The following is a 19,391-nucleotide window of genomic DNA, read 5'->3' as shown; positions in this document are numbered from 1 at the left end:
TGGCAGACCACACACCCTTCCAGGCAGTGCGGCAGCTGCTCCTCCCTCTGAGGACACAGACCACAGATCTGAGGATCAGATGATCGATTACACAGGTTGTGTTATCACCTCTTCTCTTTGTTAATACCACAGCTTTTCACCTGCCACTGGGGACCTCAGGATGAAACCTCAGGCCAGGTTTTGAAGTATGTCTGTCATATAAATTAGATTTAAAAAATCACCCTCTCCAGGGTGAAACTGACAGCACAGCCAGGTTTACCTACAAGATCACTCTGCAACCTGCACTTCAAAAGGAGAGACAGCAATGGCTAAGTCCACGCATGGCCCTGAGTGGACTTTGCTCAGACATCTTTGCCACACAAAATATGACAGCTTTATACCTGAACTGGAGCTGGAGTGGAGAAAAGTAGATCTCACATCTCTCCCATGGTAAAGATAGTGTAAAACTTCTGACAGAATCCTCTAAACTAGCTGTCCTGTGAAATACAAACATACGGCATAGCAGGGGGGCTCTTTATTACATGCCAGTTAGAAACATATGAGACATCACACCCAATATTAATTTTTTACAGATTGACCTTCCACCACACCAGGAGATTGCACCATTATCTGCGGCAAGAGCTTTTCTCACTGAATGGAAACATATTCTGATGTTGATCATGAGAAACACTGTTTCACTAAATATGGAAATGAAAAGAACATATTCTCAAATCAAGAAAAATAAATCCCTAATCAATAGAAACAGGCAAGCAAATTCTGTTCACACCTCTGCGTCTGTCAGTGCTACTAACCAACACACCTTGAATTATCATCAATGTAGCTGAGACTAAACTTTGGCCAGTAACTATGATGCATTTTATCTTACTATAAACAGAATTCCTAACATGCAAATTGACAACTAATCACAGCTGCATGAAGCTAGCAGAGCACCTAGGTAGGGAAGAAGAGTGATAGAAGGTTTTCCAGAAATAATTGTCCCTGGACTATAGAGATTCTCTGCACAAAAGCTTTCTAATAGGAAGAAATACCTTTCAATATATTTCATTTATTATTTCAGTAACACTATTCTTCATTAATAGAATAAACCTACTAATATTGCCCTGCATCACTTCAGTGATACGAAAGGCAATACACCATTTTAAGAAGAAATCCTCTGTCTCCAAATGTATGTTTTGCACCCTGAAAGAAATAATGTTATTAAAAAGAATCACTACCGCCTTTCCTTTAGGAAACTTCGAAATTTTATTTCGAAGTCGAAAGATTTATTTCGAAATCGAAATCGAAAGATTTATGAAGACTAAAGAAAGCTCAAGCATCTCTTCAATGAAATGAGAGCCTACACAGCTGAGGAAGATACAGCGATCTGTGACAGTATAATTCCCTCTTTCTAAAAATTTGACTGTGCCTGAAGTGATGGGACGTATATGGGTAAAACACAGCTGTTGTATGGTCTCAGGAAAAGTGCGAGGGAGAGTTAAGTCATATGGGTGCTAAAATGATGTCACTAAACATAGCTATCATTAAATTATTTTTAAAGTTTTAACACGGAAACATGATCGTACCAGTCAGCAGTTACTGGACAGACCGGCTGGGAGGATCCACCAGCAGCATAATTCAAGACATAGACATTCAACACATTGCACATGAACCTTAAAATAAGCAGAAAGAGGGGCAGGATTCCAGAATTATTTTTAAAAACAATTTCATAACAACCCTCTCCACCATGCCAGCTACGCCGTGTTCCAGGACACTCCCTGATAACTGCTGTGGTGATCTCATCTTAAATTCTCATTATATAATGAGCTAAAGAAAAAATCAAATCAGGGTGTAAAAGAGCTTATATTCTATCCAGAAAGAGAAGCCACACTTTAGAGATATTAGCTGCTGTGCTCTGCTACATCAACTTCCAAAAAACCTACTTGCTAAGGAAACCATGGGATTTACTCTTTCTGCTTATTTTGTTTGCCTGTTGACAGCTGTCAGATGGCATACAGGCTATGGAATGGAGCAAATGGCACAGCAAGATTTTCTTTAGCTGCACCGTACCTGGCACGCTTAGCAAGGGAACTTGGAGCACAGGGTACGTGCTGCGCCAATAGGTAGGATGAGTGTTGGTAAGTGAGAGCACTCCAGAAAAATGACATGTTTGCTTGCACCATCTATCCTTACCTGGAGCTACTGCAATGTTGTATTGTGAGAAGAGTACTTAAGAAATTAAGCTTTTTTTTTACGTAAGTGATACTAATCAGGTTTTGTTTACCCATCCTTACTCACTGTACAGACTTCTCGCTAACAAGCTATTATGTTCCTCTACCTCTGTAACACTCCCATAAAATCTTTCCGACTACAAATGGATTTCTTCCAAGCATCATATTGCCATGTGGCCCCAAATTGTCAACTGACCTGCATTAATCCAGAACTTCTGAAAAGTCATTACACAACACAGCAACAGAGCTACAGCAGCAGAGGTTAGTCATTACCATGCCCCTAACTGAAGTGACAACACTAAAATCGTATTAGGGAAGAATTTCAAAAGGCTACACCTACTGCATCTAAGTAAAGAAAGTAAATGAAGTGTTAATTGAAAGTCAGAGAAGTATCAAGTTATGAAAATAAGATTAGAAGAAGAGTTACAGAGGAAAGAGAGACTCAGCTGATTAGAGAGAAATTATTCATAAGACCAACTGCTGTAATTTGGAAAAAAACTCCAAAAGCAGCCAATTCTGTATTACCATATATATGTTAAATTCAACACTGTGAGAGACAATTACTGAAGATGCTAAATCCATACACTGCGGAACCCACCAGCAGATGCTGACCATGCCTGACATTTAGGAAAAAAATGCCATGAGGCTGCACTGTTCCTTTTACTTGCCCTCTGTACTCCTCCATTACTGCCTGCTGGTGATATGCTCAGAAGGAAACCTGAGCTGCCCTGAATCGTAATGAAGTGCCTTTGTGTTATAATGGCATGCTTAACTTATACGTTTCAATGATATTTTTGGCAGCCATGTGATAAAAATCAAAAACTCTATGTGTGTGTGTGTGCGCAAGCATATTACATTCAAGTCACATGAGCAGGAGGCATAATTCTGTCCCCAAAATAAATGTACTATCAAGGCTGAAGTTTTCTAAAAGTATTTTTTTCCCATCTGATGCTCATTTGGGCAAAGAGAAAATCAGCTTGTCTTACTGGAAGGATGCAGCAGCAATTTGCAGTAGTACACCTGACCCTGCTCTCCCCCACAACCTTTAACACTTTCCCAGTGCTGCTGGAAACTGAAGAAACTAACCATGGTCTTCTCAGACATTCTTAGTCCCTGCCTCCCCCCTCCTCCACCCAAGCACCTAGATTAGCCTACTAGGGAGCATCTGACCTCAAAACAGTGCTTCAGTGGTGTAGCAGGACTGAAGCACCGCTCTGTACAATAAGGGTTGCTCCTAATAGAAACACAAGGTGTTTGTAAACCCACGCACACCAATGCTGAGAAGCCCAACCGCTGATAACCTTCATCCCAGGTAGTGTAGCATCTGAAAACATGGAGTGGCTCCCAGGATTACTCCTCCCAGTTGTCTCTGAGTGTCCTTCATGTGACAGGTCAGGAAAGAAGAGCACTTTGAAACAGCAATGGCTATCAGGTGCCAAGTCTAAGGAAGATGAGTGGGACGGAATACTATGGACAAACCCAAATTAACTTCAAACAAGCTAACTCAGGTACCAGGAACACTTTAGTCCATGCTGAGTGGAACTCTCTGCAGGTTACTCTGCTGCTTCACAACCCTCCTAGAGAACCATCCCTTCATTTCCGTCAGAAAAAGCAAAATATCCAGTGGCATTTGGAAGTTGTTTTCCCTGTCGTGGCAACACATACAATAACCTTTGTAGACATCAAGAAATTGCTGGGCTTCATCAGGCAATGTTCTCCTTTTGCAGTGCTAGCAGATGCAAACATAAAAGACCAAAAGGGCAGCCCAAAATGCAGCAGTGGTGAGTACTACTGAGCTCAAGGGCCTTGAGGAAGAAGATTCAGGGATGGCTTGGGCATGTGGTAGGTAAAGGTTTACACAGGAAGAAACTGTGTTAGCTGCTGGGCACACTTGGCCAGCCGGACTAGGGCAGTAATTGTTCCCCTGTTCTCGGCACTGGAGAGACCACACCTCAAATTCTTTGTTCAGTTCTGGGCCCCTCACTACAAGAGAGACATTGAGGTGTTGGAGCAGGTCCAGAAAAGGACAATGAAGCTAGTGAAGTCTGAAGAACTAGTCCTGTGAGGAGCCGCTGAGGGAACAGGGATTACTTAGCCTGCAGAAAAGGAGGTTGTAGTAAGGTGGGTGTCAGTCTCTTTCCCCAAGTAACAAGTCATAGGACAAGAAGAGACAGCCCCAAGTTGTGCCAGGGGAGGATTAGATAGAATATTAAGGAAAAATGTCTTCAGCATCTTCACTTCAAATGTGAAGCACTGGAACAGCCTGCCCAGGGAAGAAGCTGAGTCCCGTACCGGCAGATGTTTAAAAGACCTGTGGATGTGCCAATTAGAGACATGTTTTAGTGGTGGACTTGGCAGTGTCAGGCTTACAGTTGTGTTTGATGATCTTAAGGGTCTCTTCCAACTTAAACAATTCTATAATTCTAAACTACCTAAACCTGTCTGTATGTTGTACTTCATTGCTGCTGAGTCATTTGGTACCTTTGAACAAGTCCAATGTGCGTGAAGAAAGTGTCTCAGTTTCTTCCCTTTGAAAGCAGAATAATGTTTACTCAGCGGAATAAACCTCAGAAACACCGAAAGCCTGCCCTCTGCTTTGAAGCTCACATGTATCACTTTACCACACAGAGTCATTCCCTTTTCTTTTGCTTCTGTTTTCCATATGAAAAAGAAATTATTACATGAACACTGAAATGAAACCTGGTTACTCACAGAGGTCAGGTCTTTGTCCCATCAGCTTTATTTTCCCAGTCACCTCTGCCCGAACCTGTCTCTTCAGTCCCCGCTGTATTCCTGGTGCATGCCTATTCTGTATGCATGGAACAGTGTATGCTGTGCTAGGGACCCCCACTCTGACTGCTTAGCTGACACCTATGTTTCATGTGCCTTCCCCTCTGCAGAGGCACTGCCTCTCTTCATCTAGACAGAAAGCAGTTTTCACTAATCTAGTCAAAATGCAATTATCTGTAATCTGTCTCCAAATCCAGTTGAAGACCGAACAAGCTCAGAAGCTGCTTGTGAGGGGGACTAGCAGACAGACAGATTGATGACAAAGAAAGATTGCATAAGCCTCATTTTCTCACGAAACCAAGATTCAGCAGAATTAGTAAATTCAGCATGATGTTCCACAAAGATTATTTCATCCACTGTATACAACTTACTATAGAGGAACACGACTTATTCTACACAGCAGCACAAAATATTACACAAGAAGGGCTGATCCCTCATCATGGTTGAACCAGTGGTCAGGAACCTCATTATGGGTCCTGCAAGCAAATAAAAATTTTCAACAATGGCATTGCAGAACTTTGTTTAAAGCCTATAGAAAGTTGAATAAGCAGACTCAGGATTGGATTTATCCTCAAATCACTATAAAGCTAAGCTACACTATTTTTACTACATAAAACACATTAATCACAGACATGTACTTTTACTTTACAGAAATACTAGTTAATCTTCTAAATGTCAGTAGAAATAGCACAGTTGTTATCACAGACATTCACCTCTATATACCTAAATGCAGCTCCCAGAGCTGAGCTCCATTCTGTGGCTCTTTTGCAGTTGCGTATGTGCTTTACATTTTGGTAGTATGCACACTTCAATTTACATATGTGTAAGCTTTCTGTTTATGTAAGTAAATTGCTCATTCCATCTGTGGTTGCCATCAGAGTACTTAACCTTGCTTAAAACCCCAATTTTACATAGAACTGAAGAGTTACCTCAACAATATTAAAGTCTATGCCTGACGACCTGCATCCAGCCATTTAAAGTCAACAAACATGTCTTTTCCCTGACCCTTTTGAGCTTTTGTTCAAAAGTTTGAAGGCTGCTTACTGACAAGTGATTTGTTTCCATTAGAACATGCCTCATTCCAGCCATCCGTGACCATTTTGTACTTAGGGCTTTATAACCAGCACGTCTCAACATTCCTAAAATCCCAGAGAGGATCTGAAAATAGAATAAGAAATGAGCATTTAAATTAAAAGCAACAGCCCTTGCATGAAGCTGCCAGGTTTTTATGGCAGATAGTGTCTTTTTGCCCACCCCCACTCTCTCTGCTCCCCCTTCTTCACAGGGTTGTAAGCCGCATTTTCCATAATATTTTGCAATGCCACCTAGGGTTACATTCACTCTATTTATAGGCGCCTGTTTTAAAGTGAAACAGGTGTCAGATTGAATGAGGCTGTTGTCAGCATACATGTCCTCCTGGGGAGGGGACAGGAGGTTTACTAGTTTCTGTACTTGGGGGATTTACAGTTTGATAGCTAATCTCTCTCTGCAGGGCTCAGTGGGAGGAGGGGGAAAGGCAGAAGAAGAGTGGAAAAGGAAAGGTTAGCTTTCTGCTGAAGTTTGCAGTGCTGCCTCTCCCCAACTCTGGGCAACCAGACCTTTATTTTTTCATGTGCTGAAACTGATCTGAGCTCTTGTGAGAGGGGCCACACAGCCCATCCTGAGGAATGAAACCTTTCACATGGCTGCGAAACAGACGCAGCTCAGCTGAGGTGGGGGGAACTGAAGAATCCCATCCCACCCACCCTTCTCAATTGATAGCACCAGAGATCACTTCTGGGGAATAAAGATCAGTGTAATGCCTCTATGCCTCTCCATCTTATCCCACCTTTGCTGTTATCTCCTAAATAGCAAAGCATTCACATCACATCCAGAAACTGAGTGAAAAGGAAGATATAGACCAATGTGCTAAGAGAAGAGGCAGTAAGCAACAGCATAAAGAGTCCTTTACCCACTCAGCTCAGAGTCAGACCAAGAAGGCAATGAGTACGTGAACAGATGAAGGGTGCGGGGGTGGTATGGGAAGACGAGGTTACACTTAAAGAGAACTTAGTGAAAAGCAGAAGTCACAGCTTGTTGCTTGCGTTTACTTTGACTTGCAGGTTAGCCATGATTATTGCCTAGGTAGTGATTTGTAAGAATGAAATAGAAGCCACTAAGATATCTGACACAGACCACTAACAGTTCATGAATTGCTGTGACTATTAATCATTACCTATATCAAAATAAACTTCTTCATTCACCGAACTAACATTTCAGTACGTGCCAGACATGCTACAGTGGCAGCAAAAGAGTTGCTGCTTGTCCAGGAACACATCCAAACTACAGCAGTTGACTTCACAAACAGGAGGAGGACAAAGGTGATGTGATAAAAGTCAGAGTGCTGATGAGGAGAAGGAGAATGAACAAAACAAATCACAACTGAAACTGGCTTTCCTTGCTGAGGACATTTAATGCAGAGATGAATGCTCTTTTGGTACAGTACAAAAAGCAGGTCTTTGGGAAGTGCTGGAATTGTGTTTGTACCACAAATGGTACTAACATGAAGGGAGAACCTGGAACTGATGCAGAGTTCAATACTGCGGTGTACACCATTACTCAAAGCGGAGGTGCCAGGATGCAGATAAAGTTGTGGAAAAAGACAATAACGATTGATTAACAATTTGATAAGTAAGGTGTGTTTTTTTTCCTAGAAAGGAAATAAAGTAAGTTTTTTTCCTAGAAAAGAAAAAAATTGGCATGTGACACTGGTGACAATGATTTAGAGGTGTCTTGGACCCATCTGGCATCATCAGCATACCAGTCCGGCTATATATTGTGTGTTTTTTTAAGTATTCACAGGAATCCAACAGGGGTTAGAACCTAGTAACTTCAAGAGCACCTGAAAATGGGAGGACCTTTCAAGAGGTAAAATAATAATTAAAGAATAATCCAGCAGAGAGGGATACTTAAGGTAGATGAAGCCACCCCCACTGATTTCCATTGGAAGAAAGTCATCTGTAGCTCTTGGAAAGATGCAAGCCACATAAAACTGTCATATTATCCAAAGAACAAGGCGTTAAGGCAAACGGATTTACATGTGCAAAAATCCCAGTTCAGCATGTGTTTGTGGATTTACTGTGATTCATCAGACGTTCATGTTAATTGGCTATACAAATAACAACTTACATTTTAAATCTGGTATTTGTACTTGGAGTTATCACTACTGTGTAAGTCATCATGGTATTTGCGGTTTCATTTGTGCACATATTTATGAACATTTGGGTTTTAAATATCCTGAACATCACAAAAATATGAAAAAAAATAATCATAAAAATATGAAAATCAAACTGCACAGAAATGCAGTGGAACTCCTGCAAAACTATTTAGTTTTATTAAGTGAGGAAACAAACTCTGAAAATAACACTGAAAAAATATCACATAACTTCATGGAAAATGAGTTTGGGAGAAGACACACAAATATTTAAGTACAAAAGGTTACATTTTCAGAAGTGCTCACCAGCTCCCATTCCTGAAAATGAACACCAGACCCACTGGATGATGAGTGCTGTCAAAAATCTAACTACTTCACTGAAGAACCTAACTGGGAGCTGAACTGTCTTTGTAATCTGATCCCATTTGGGAAATGTGGCATACCAAATTCTTTGGAAAGAACTAGATCTTATCATTGCTGTTCCTGAATTAATAAAACACAGTTGAAAGAGTGCTTTGTGCAATATAAATTATTTTGATAATAAATTTACATGCTGCAAAAACAAATGAGCAAACAAAACCCACCAAGATACAAAGTTTTTTTTTATCAGGTTGTTCTTACACTTGGTTGGGGACTTCAAAATAGGCAGCCTGGGTAAATCCTCTTCTGCTTAGGAACCCTGGGCACAACTTCACCGGGCTCTGCCTTTCCCTAACTTCCAGGGCTTCTGTGTCCCCTCATGCACAAGAGCAAAGAGATAGAGCTGTAAACTATTACAACAGACATGGCCTTCTTGGTTGCTGCACTGTCTTCCAAAGGACGGCATAATCACCTCTTCCATTCTGGCATTCTTGAAGCTGTCATCCCCAACTTCTTCCTCATGGCAGCATTCAGGTATGTACTATCTATCTATCTATCTATCTATCTATCTATCTATCTATCTATCTATCTATCTATCTGCATACACAAAAGTTCAGAGTTTGCAGACAGGTTACCTGCAGGGGATTACAAAGCAGTTGCCTTCAGTGGAGAAGCCTTCATTAGACTGCTTTCTGTAAAGTGCTTGGGTCTCGAATTCAGCTATAACTACGAGAACACTTTCCAGGCGAGGTCTGCTATCAGTCCCCTGCATCACTCCAACATTTGTCAGATCTCATGCCTCTAAGCAAATGCCTATAGCTTGGATTACAGGAAATAGAAACAACAATAGCTATAGTCTTTCTTGCCATTTTTAGGTCCCTATGCCTAATATTCTTGGCAACTGATCACCCACTCCAAAATGTTCACTATCTCTATTGATCTAATTAAATCTGCTAACAGCTAGCTATAGTAACTTGTTTTCTTCTACTCTTCTACAGATTCAGTTCATTTGCATTTTTTCTCAGATCACAGTTCTTACAATTATTTCTGCAAAATGTCCCTCCTGTCTTCAGCATCACACAAATCTGCATTGTATTTTCAGTCTGTGAGAGGCCTTGATTCTTGAGGGATACCAAACTGCATTTGCAAAGTCCTTGTTGGCTACAGAAGTCTGTACACCACTGTTTGTGCTGTGCAAGCAACAAATGAAAAAGCCATCCATCCACTCTGCAGCAGGAACTTCATGTTCACCTTTCAAAGGATTCACCACCCTTATGGAGTTAATTTACATTAACACGAATATTCCATTAGTAGAAATGTTTATAACATACTTCTTCTCAAGAGGCATTCTGCAACATGATTCTTCAACCACTTATGTTTGACTAATGTGTATCACATTTGAATAATATAAAAAGACAACTGAGTTAAGTGATTGAATGCCTGGAGAAAACCAATGCTGGTTTCCACTAAAAGCAAAACACATTCCCTTAAATTTTGCAGCTTAATTACTGCAGCATTTGGCTCACAAATGAAAAGCGGTTCAAGGAAAAGTCTCCAATAATAGGTTCCTGAAGCTTCCTTTTCCCCTCCCATATACCTCTAAAAGGCAATTCTCATACGCATTATTTCAAACCTGTTCCTGTGACCCAGACCAAGGCTGGTAATGGTGAATACTTGCTTTCTGATATGTTGTTAATGGAATCTGATACCCTTGCAAGATCTTTGCATGGGTGGCTTTTCCATGCCAGGATAAACTAGTGCCAAAAATCCACCCAAGTAATATGTAAAACAATGTTTTTCTCCTCAATTGCTTCTGATAGGAAATTCTCCGTTGCACTCTGGATTTTTTTCAGAAGCAGCTTCACAAGTAAACTTTAAAATGAGCTGATACCCATGCTATCTATTCTGCTACCAAGCTAACTTGCTGGCCGTATGCTTTTAGTAATAGTTGCGATAGCTTGCCAAGGATACCTGGTTAAGATGAAGGACATACTGTGTTTCATACAGATTTTAGCTTACTGACATCCAAAATACATTGAATCCTGTTTCCTGCCATAGAGAAGGTAATAGTTAAAATAAAACCCATTAAAATGAACATGAGGCAAAAGCAAATCACTAAGTGAAGAATACATTAAAATGTAAAGCTTAACAAGCCTTTTGGTTTATGCACAGAAAACATATCACTGTCAGAGTTCAAACAAGCTCAGAACAAACTCATGGCCATAAGCAGGATCACTCCTTTGACTTCAGTAGAAAGAGGGCAATTTACTTCATCAGGAATAAAGCAGTATACTGATGTCCTGCATTAGTGCTTAGTGGAGTACTGACCCAGATTTCTACTCCAGGCAGCTGGAAATGTCTCATAAGGGTCACTTAAAATGTAATTATCCCTACTTTATCGTGGTTATAGAAAGTTAATTTGCTTTGTACTGAACTCCTGCGAAATTTCTAAAACCCAACTGCTAAAAATTTAGCTCTAGTGAGTGGTGCCCAAGCAGTCAGATGAGGATGCAAAAGAAAAACACAGAAAGATTAATTTGAGCCTTGTGAAGCTTTTTTCTTTCCTTTAATGCTCTGCCTATTAATTACTTATTTCTTTCTGAAAGTAAGTAGTAAAATCTTTGATTCTGCACTAAATTCTGTGAAATAATATGCAAAATGGCAATAGCAGGAAGAGAAACTTTCATTTTAACTCAAGCTTCAATTACTTTTAAGAAGAGAGGGTACATTGCCATGAATAAGCAATATGATCTCTTATATGCTCAGTTTACCCCATTTCTCTAGACTCTTATATTTGTGTCCGGAGTGCATATAAGCGTGCCATTACAGGGCTATCCTTTTACTCAAGGAGACATTCACCTTCTAGTAAGACTTTTAAAATTCTTGATACACTTGCAGTATGTGGTACGTTGAGGCGGCTGACTTGTATTACTGACTCCTGTGGACAATGCGTGTATTAGACTTCTGCAGCGAGGGCATATAAATGGATGCAAGGATACTGCTCATTAGGGACAGAGGACTTCAAGGATTATCTCAAGGATCAGCAAATTTAAGTCACTTTATTCGAAGCACAAGAATGAATGTTAAAAAAATTGCTATGTGATTTTATTGTGAAGAGGCTCTCATTTCTCCTGTCATGTATTTGAGGTCATAATAAATATAAAGGTGTAGGCAACTTGGTTATTTGCCCACTCATGCAAGGGACCATTTGACACAATGAAATAATAGTGGTAAGAATAATGACTATGGCCATGCAGATACTGTCCACACACCTGTGTGCAAAGGGAAAATACCTCTTTAGGGGGTTAAATACGAAAATTTACTCTCAACTGTCATTTTTATGCATGCAAGTAATAATTTTTTTTTATTCATAGAGTGTTCCACAAGTTCAAGTATCTTTCTCATCTCCAGATGTCATGCCAATTATTATCTGCTGACTGAAGGAGGTGCCTTATTGTCAACAGTTGCTGGAGGAAACAGTTAACATCTATGTGACTCCTACGCGGTACTTTTGTCTCTGGGTATGCTAATTGCATTTAGAGTCCAAACCAGTAGAGCTGCTCTTCTGAACATCAGCCCAGCAAGGAATCTAAGTGTATGTCTCATTTTACACATGCAAGTATATTCATGAGAATTGCTCATATTTTTGAAGGTAGACAGGTACTACAATTCCTTATGTAAATCCAGTTTCTTAATGGAAAAGGTATTCTCATCGCTGTCATCCATTTGAGTACACTACCACAGAAAATTAAATACAGTACCTGAGTGTTTCATGGCACTTCTGCAGACCCCAGATACTGCTAATCTGACAGTAGATGAACAGTGGCTTATCTTCCAGCTACAGAAGATCTGCTCTGCACTGGACAGAAAACACAGTATTTCTGTTTTAGTGATTATCGCAGTGGTCAAAGTGTTGCCACAAGAATGAACAAGGCAGAGGATGAACAATGCTACTTGCATGAAACACAGAATGTCACTGAAATCAAGCAAAACTTGTGATGTACTTTAATGGAAACAAAAATTGGGTTGTAGAAAGGAAGAGGCCCTGCACCTGATTTAGTAAAATACAGACATGTAGAGAAGAGTGGAGGGTTTTCTGACTGTGTAGGGGAGTAACCAGTATGAAACATGCTGGGAGGAATTTGTAGCACAGCCAGAGAGGATGTACCTCACATCAGAAAAAACAGTAATACAGCAGAGAGCTGGAAAGAAATGAACTGGCAAGCTTCAGTACAGCCACGGGGGCAAGAAGACCTGTGAGCACGTATCTGCATCATCAACCACACTCCCTTTTTCTGGTAAAACCAACAGTGAGTTCCCTGCCACAGTTACATAGATCATCCATCAGATGTCAAAGAAAATACACCTGAAACATAAAAACCAAAACCGCAATTCTAACACTTAAACTGTACTGACACTTCATACCTCTAATTGTATTCAATCAATAAACTCCAAGCAGCCGTACGTTCATAGTACATTTGATCACACAAAGTTATGAAGTAGTGTCAAAAAAGATGAGGCCTTCAGGGAACTTCTTTAAAAGCGTGCCTAATGGAGAATGCTTGCAACATTCAACAATTGTGTGTCCAACAATTGTGTGTCCAACAGCTGTGTGAAGGGTTTTAAGACCCAAATTTCTTCCAACAATGCAGAGAGGTACTCTGTTCTAAAAGCCCCACTCTTCCCCAGACAGCAGGGAGCAATGTGATAAAGCAGAAGCTATGCTGAAAGAAGTACACACACGTGAAGCCCCTATATACATATATGCATAAGTATAAGCAACATTAGCACATGGAGTTACCCACAGCTGTGCCTATGAAGGGGAAAAGACAGAGTTACCTGGCCTTCCCCTTACACCTTCATATATCAGGATAAACTGCGCCACTGAAGAACCAGAGCCTTAAGATGAATCACCAAACTGCCTTCCTGGAGAACAGCACCTATGAGGAGACAGCAGCAAGAAGCAGCTATCTGCCTAATAGGCACATTTATTTTTTGCTTTAGAGGCAAAATACATCCTTACCATCCATAGTAGTACTTTTTCAAAAAAAGGTTATATAAAGTGATAAAACACACACACACAGAAACACGCAAACAAGAAACGTGAATGACTCACTGCACTTATGCAAACTAAGTTGCGTAAGCCTGTTTTTCTCAGCTCTTAAAAAAACCAAAACAGCACATACACAGCCTAAAAAATGAGCTGAAATTCTCAGTTATGAAAGTTAAAATTGTTGAATAAAAGCAGAACTCCCTCAGCCTCACAGGGTCCTTCACGCCCACATCTGGTGTACTGTTTACCAATGGACAAAAATAGAAAGTTGAAACTTAGTAGACGCTAGCTTTTATCACTGTATTTAAAAATCAAAACAGAAAACATCAGAGAAGTGGAATTCACTTCAGACAAAATAACCCTGAAATCAGAGAGATCAAGAGCTAGGCTTTGAGATGTATTTAGTTAATCCTCACTGAAATACTAACCTCTAGATACGTAGGAAGGGAAAGCAAGGAAAAAAAAATCAACTGTACTTCTTCAATTCAACAGGTAGGTAACCATAATAATGCAATTAAAAAGAATGTAATATTTAAAAAAAAATCTTTCAGACTTTACTCTAAATGATTACATTCATGACAATTAGATGTTGGCAGATGACATCACAGGAGTTGGTTTCTTTAGCCATGCAGCACAAAATCTATGTTTCTTGCTAAAGAGCAGGGGCACTTTTATCTGTCAGAGCCAGAAGCTGACAGGATGCATGCCAGAGGTGTGACACGAGCAGATGGGGAACTCCATACATCACCATTCAGGGGGTCAGGAACCTCTATCTGTCCGAGCTGCAAGGCATCAGTGATCAGCCCATCAGCAATATCTGTTCAACTTCAGATTTGGAAAAGACATCAGCAGTTTGGCACACCAATCTTGAGAGCTGCCAAACCATGCCTTTGAACAGATAGACCGCAAAATTTAGATAAGTTAAGCCCTGAATTAAGGAAGGTGTAACAAGAAATGAGATTTTTAATGTATTCTCAGAAGTGTGATCCACAATAACTTAAAAAAACATTTGCAAATAATCCTTCTTTTAATTGCAGTAGTAGAATTACTTTGGTGCACTATTCAAACTTAGTGCTGATATTATCTAGTGAGATAACATCAGGCCAGAAAATTATATGAGTCAGCTAACCTACTCTCACAGGATCCTGTTCTCTCTGCCATTCACAGCACACAGGCACATAACACACAAGTGGCATGCGACTGATTACCAGGTAGATCCTATGAGAGCCTGAACATCAAGGTCAGGGGACTGCTCACAGGCTGAAGTACTACAGCGAGAGCAAAGATGGCAGATCTGAGTGTGTCGCTGATCGTGCCTATGTCTCTGATGCTGAGCAGAGCAGTAATACCAGGGGCAGCCAGAAGGACTTTGGCCATGATGGGGTGGAGCAGAAAGGCAGAGAAAGCTGCACTGGTAAAGGACTGCAAAGAGAGGAACAGAGGAGGGAGGCTGGTGGATGGCTCAGAAGGAACTTGAGGAAGGACGACAAGAAATTTGAAAGGTGTAGCTGTTTTATGGACAACACCAAGTGGGCATACATTATATGCAAGAGCAAAACCCTAAGCGTATTTTGAGTTAGAGGCTGAAACTCTATCTCGGGATTCTGTCACCAGCTTTGTGACTGACAAAGAAGCCCTAATGGCATTCTAGTCTCACAATTCAAAGAGCTGCCTGTTTTGTTTTATATGGGACATGAGTCCTGCCCCTGTGCTTGCTGTCTGTTACTTATTCAACATGACAGACACACAGAAAACAGAGTGGAGTATACTTAGAAGAAAAAGCCCAGACTTCAAGGCCACAAACCACAGCTCAATAGTTCTGTAAGATATCTGTAGAAAAATACCATTTTATGTGTGGTGGCAAATTAACATTTTCTATTTGAATAAAGTATTGACTTTTAAGCTACAGAGTTGGTGCTACAGATGATAAAAAACAAATTCTGGCTCTCTGTCACAAAAGCAAACAAAGTGGCACTCATTTTCAGAATGCCCATGGATAATGAGACTTCAGTTTTAAACTGCTGCCAGTACATCGGCTTTGAAGTGCAGGTTTAGAGCACACCGGTAACCCAGTAATCTGCCTGCACTCCTGCCTCAGACACGGAGACGAACAGTGTTTAGGAACCAGTTCTGCTCTGGCAGTCAGCCCAAAGCAAAATCAGCATTCCCCCTGCCTTCAAGTTAATCTCAGTTAACACTAATGACACTAAGAACTACATTCATAGACTCCAAACAACAATCTCCACATTTCCTAAAATGCTTTTGGTATCAAGGTGAAAAGTCCTTCAAAACTGCAATCTAGCTAGGTTTGGTTTCAGAAAAGACCTCCAGGTATCACACACAGTAGCTGCGACATGGCTCTCCCCTTCATGACACTTTGGGTCATTGCAGGAGACAGGGTTGAGCTGACGGAAGGTACAGCATGCTAGACAGCAGCAACACCAAGACGGTGTCTTTGCTAAACATCTAGTGGTAAAACACTGCTGAAATATAACTTTCAGTGCCCTGTCAGATAGGGCAAATCCAGTTTTACAAGAGCCTCTTTTACTGAAAGATGACAAAAATATCTACCTGGGTTTCATGGCCTCATCCTGACCAACAAGGAACTCTGAATTCCACTGGAGATGGAGAAGATTACATGATCCACAGTGCTTACACTGATAAATTAACTTTATTTTTAGGAAGTACATACTCTACTCTTGTAAAATACCACCACCACACCCAGCTTCTATTTTAAGGCACAGGCAAGAATCTACAAATTCAAGCTGGATTAGTTATACCACTGATTCAAGGTGAAGGTAAGGAGTTTTCTCTGTGTTCTTCACTAGTTCTCCACAACTGCATGATCCTCCTTTCTTCCGAGCAGAATGAAGAACAAGAGTATTGCTTTATTTATTGGGAGACTATGTGAGTGAAAAGAAGCAACGATAACTGAAAAAGCAAACTAACAGTGACTCAAATTTTGGTTTATATACTTACAGTGGACAAAAGCATGCTTTCTCTGAAAATTACAGTGCAGCTCCCAGTTTATGCACTGGGGTTTGTCTGAAGTCATAATTTATACACTGACATTGTAGTTATAAGCACTGTTGACTGGTTGGCGAAAGTCAGAAGACAGATACCCTAGCCCTGCAAAATGCCAGTCTGACTGAATGAAGCCAGATAGCTGCAACTTGGTAACTTACACACATAGGTTTCTGATCAAGAACCTGTGTGCTGTGTATGAAACAAGATGGTGCTCTAATCCAGCCAGATTAGGTAAATCCATTCCCGACCAAAAAAACATCACTGCTGGGCACCCTTCTCCAGCAGACAAGCCTGAGAGGATAATGATGGGAATTCAACCATGCTTCCAGCCCCAGAGGCAGGGCTGTGCCACACTTGGCAGAGCTATGTAGGAAATCTGGAATGACTCCTGTGCTGCCAGCCCTGGCATTGATGGAAGACGTTAGGCTCAGTGATTACACTAGACAAGTCACATGTGACATCCAAATTCACTTCCTGGTCCTGCGGAGATAGTTAAAAGCCAGGTACAGAAGCCGTTTTCTTTCCATAAAGATTGTTTAAAACATGCTTCGTGTATGAGGGTATAATATGCATACTGGTGTATATGTTAATTATATATTAACAAATACATTATTGTCTATATTTAAGAGAAACATATTAAATATACATAAATACATGTAGTATGTTCATATGTATTCCACAAAATTACGTATCATTCTTTCCTGGAATCATCACTCCAACTACGCTCACTTGTAGAGTACTTGTGCCAGTTCTTCTAAATTTATTACAGAAATATTAGTGCTAAATTTAAGGTATACTGCATTTTTAAGGCTAATTGTGCCACTCTGGATATTAAAGCTACCGATATCTGCTAAAACTACCAAACACTGTCTTCCACACAATATTTGCTATTCACACAGGCCCTTTACCTAACAGGGTAAGAGGTATAAAAGAGGCCCAAGCACTCTGTACAGGACACTCTTTTTCAGAGTACTAACAGCTCAAGCAACGCTATGCCACCTGGAGCTTATTGTGCTGGGGAGAGGTTGCATGCTGACTGGAGCACCAATGACAACAGAACCATTCTGTAGTTCAATAAAACTTTTCCATAAAACAGTGTTTGCTTTGCTTGGACTCCCAAGAATGAGCATTTGTTAATTTTAGCATACAACACGAGCACAGATGGGTCTACTTTTTGCTGTGTTAGCCTAAACCAGTAATAGAAATCTAGTAGCATACATCTACAAACTGGCACATGAACAATTTGACCCATTTTGTAATCTCTGGAATAAACCTGAGCTGTGAGTTCATTATAATTCCAGTATAAAGTGACTTGGAGAAGAAGAGAACAGCAACAGTCTGCGCAATTTTTGACTTTACATATTTATTAAATAAACCCAGGCACAAGTGCATTGCCTCTGCTGATAGCTGGTATATGCAATTCTATGACAATTACAGTGATGCAGTATAACCCTATTAATTTATACTTTTATTTATTTATTTATAGTATACTCCTATTTTGTTCTCATTTTCCAGGATGAAAACTCTGATAATATGAGTATTTGGCACCAGAAGGTGTAATCTATTTGAATTTTGAGATAATTGACAAGTGAAGCCCAACAAGTCAAAGAATACTATGAGAGAAGCCTACTCAGAGAAATGGCAATGAAACGAGGATGTGCTGGCACACTGTATGTACTGTAAAAGCAAGACCTCTCTCAGCTGCTCCATCTCCAACTCCCTTCAGTCACTCACAAATTACATCCAGCAGATTGCTGGGTAACCTGACCGACCTTGGAGCTCTCCCTTCTTTCCTACCTGCATAAGTATGCTTGTGTTTAGGGAAAGAGAAGAAAGACAGATGTGTTACGCCAAGCCTAAATATCAAACGGGTCAGACACAGTATACCAAGTTAGCATTTTGAAGCACCACTGCCAAATGAAAATATGTCCTGCATGGTCAGATTGCTGGAAGGCACTGTCTTCTGTGTGGTCAGTCATACAGTCTTACAGGCAGCTGAGATAGATAGAGAGATGTTTGGATGGGACTGCAGGAAGAAGGGAGCGTGGGGACTCACAAGCTAACAATGGTTGCAGGAGATCGATCGGAGATATGTGAAATATTTGGATGGTGTTAGCTGCTACACAATTTAAGTCCCCCAAAATCATGGAGAAGTTTCAATTGTGCATTCATTAATAATATATCTTATGATGTATTTCACAAGAAGGCTGTATTATGTAGAAATAGGTGAATAAGCACAAGCACAGACTATTTCCCAGCACTGCACTGCAAAAGCAGTATACTGCTTCTCTTTGCATTAGAAAGCCTCAAGATGACATACAGTAAGTAAGTCCTCTCATCTCTCTGAGGTGAAGTATTAGCCTTCTTTGCAGATGCAAAAAACCAGCAAGCTCAGAAGCATCTTGTGTATCCCGACTGCTAGTGTCACTTGCTAAGCACTAGGCCACATCTATGGACTGTAGAGACCCCTTTCTCAACAGACAAGAAAAATGGCAGCAGAGCAGCATACGTTTGCTCCCAAATCCCCTTATTACACCTGCCGAAGAAGGGATTTTCTGACCTGTGAGGGGAATTCCTCCAACTAATACCGAAATTTCCACTCCACTAAGCTAACACCCCTGTTCCAGCTCAGCAGGCAAGAATTTAGGACTGTGAAACTATGAGAGATTGTGGACAGTCTCCTCTCATCAATCTCTCAAAGCCTGCCTTGCCCTCTGAGAACACTCCCTCCTGGTGGTGCTCCATGAGAGATACCACTTGT

The 19,391-nt window shown here is 40.6% G+C and overlaps 1 protein-coding gene across 2 annotated transcripts in view; it reads right to left on the bottom strand.

The window, feature by feature from the left end:
• Positions 1-19,391, bottom strand: part of TPPP2 (tubulin polymerization promoting protein family member 2) — an 80,182-nt gene that overhangs the window by 56,435 nt on the left and 4,356 nt on the right. Inside the window, exon 1 of one of the 2 annotated variants that reach the window (XM_065663931.1) lies at positions 6,042-6,253. The exons of the other annotated variant lie outside the window; for it this stretch is intronic. The gene's annotated coding sequence lies outside the window, so the exon portion shown is untranslated. Of the gene's footprint in view, positions 1-6,041; positions 6,254-19,391 lie in introns of those variants that run through there. 2 annotated transcript variants of the gene reach the window in all.

Source organism: Lathamus discolor, chromosome Z, assembly GCF_037157495.1.
Source record: "Lathamus discolor isolate bLatDis1 chromosome Z, bLatDis1.hap1, whole genome shotgun sequence".
Lineage (NCBI taxonomy): Eukaryota > Metazoa > Chordata > Aves > Psittaciformes > Psittacidae > Lathamus > Lathamus discolor.
Note: the sequence above shows the minus strand (reverse complement) of the source record. Positions and strands in the feature narration are given on the sequence as shown.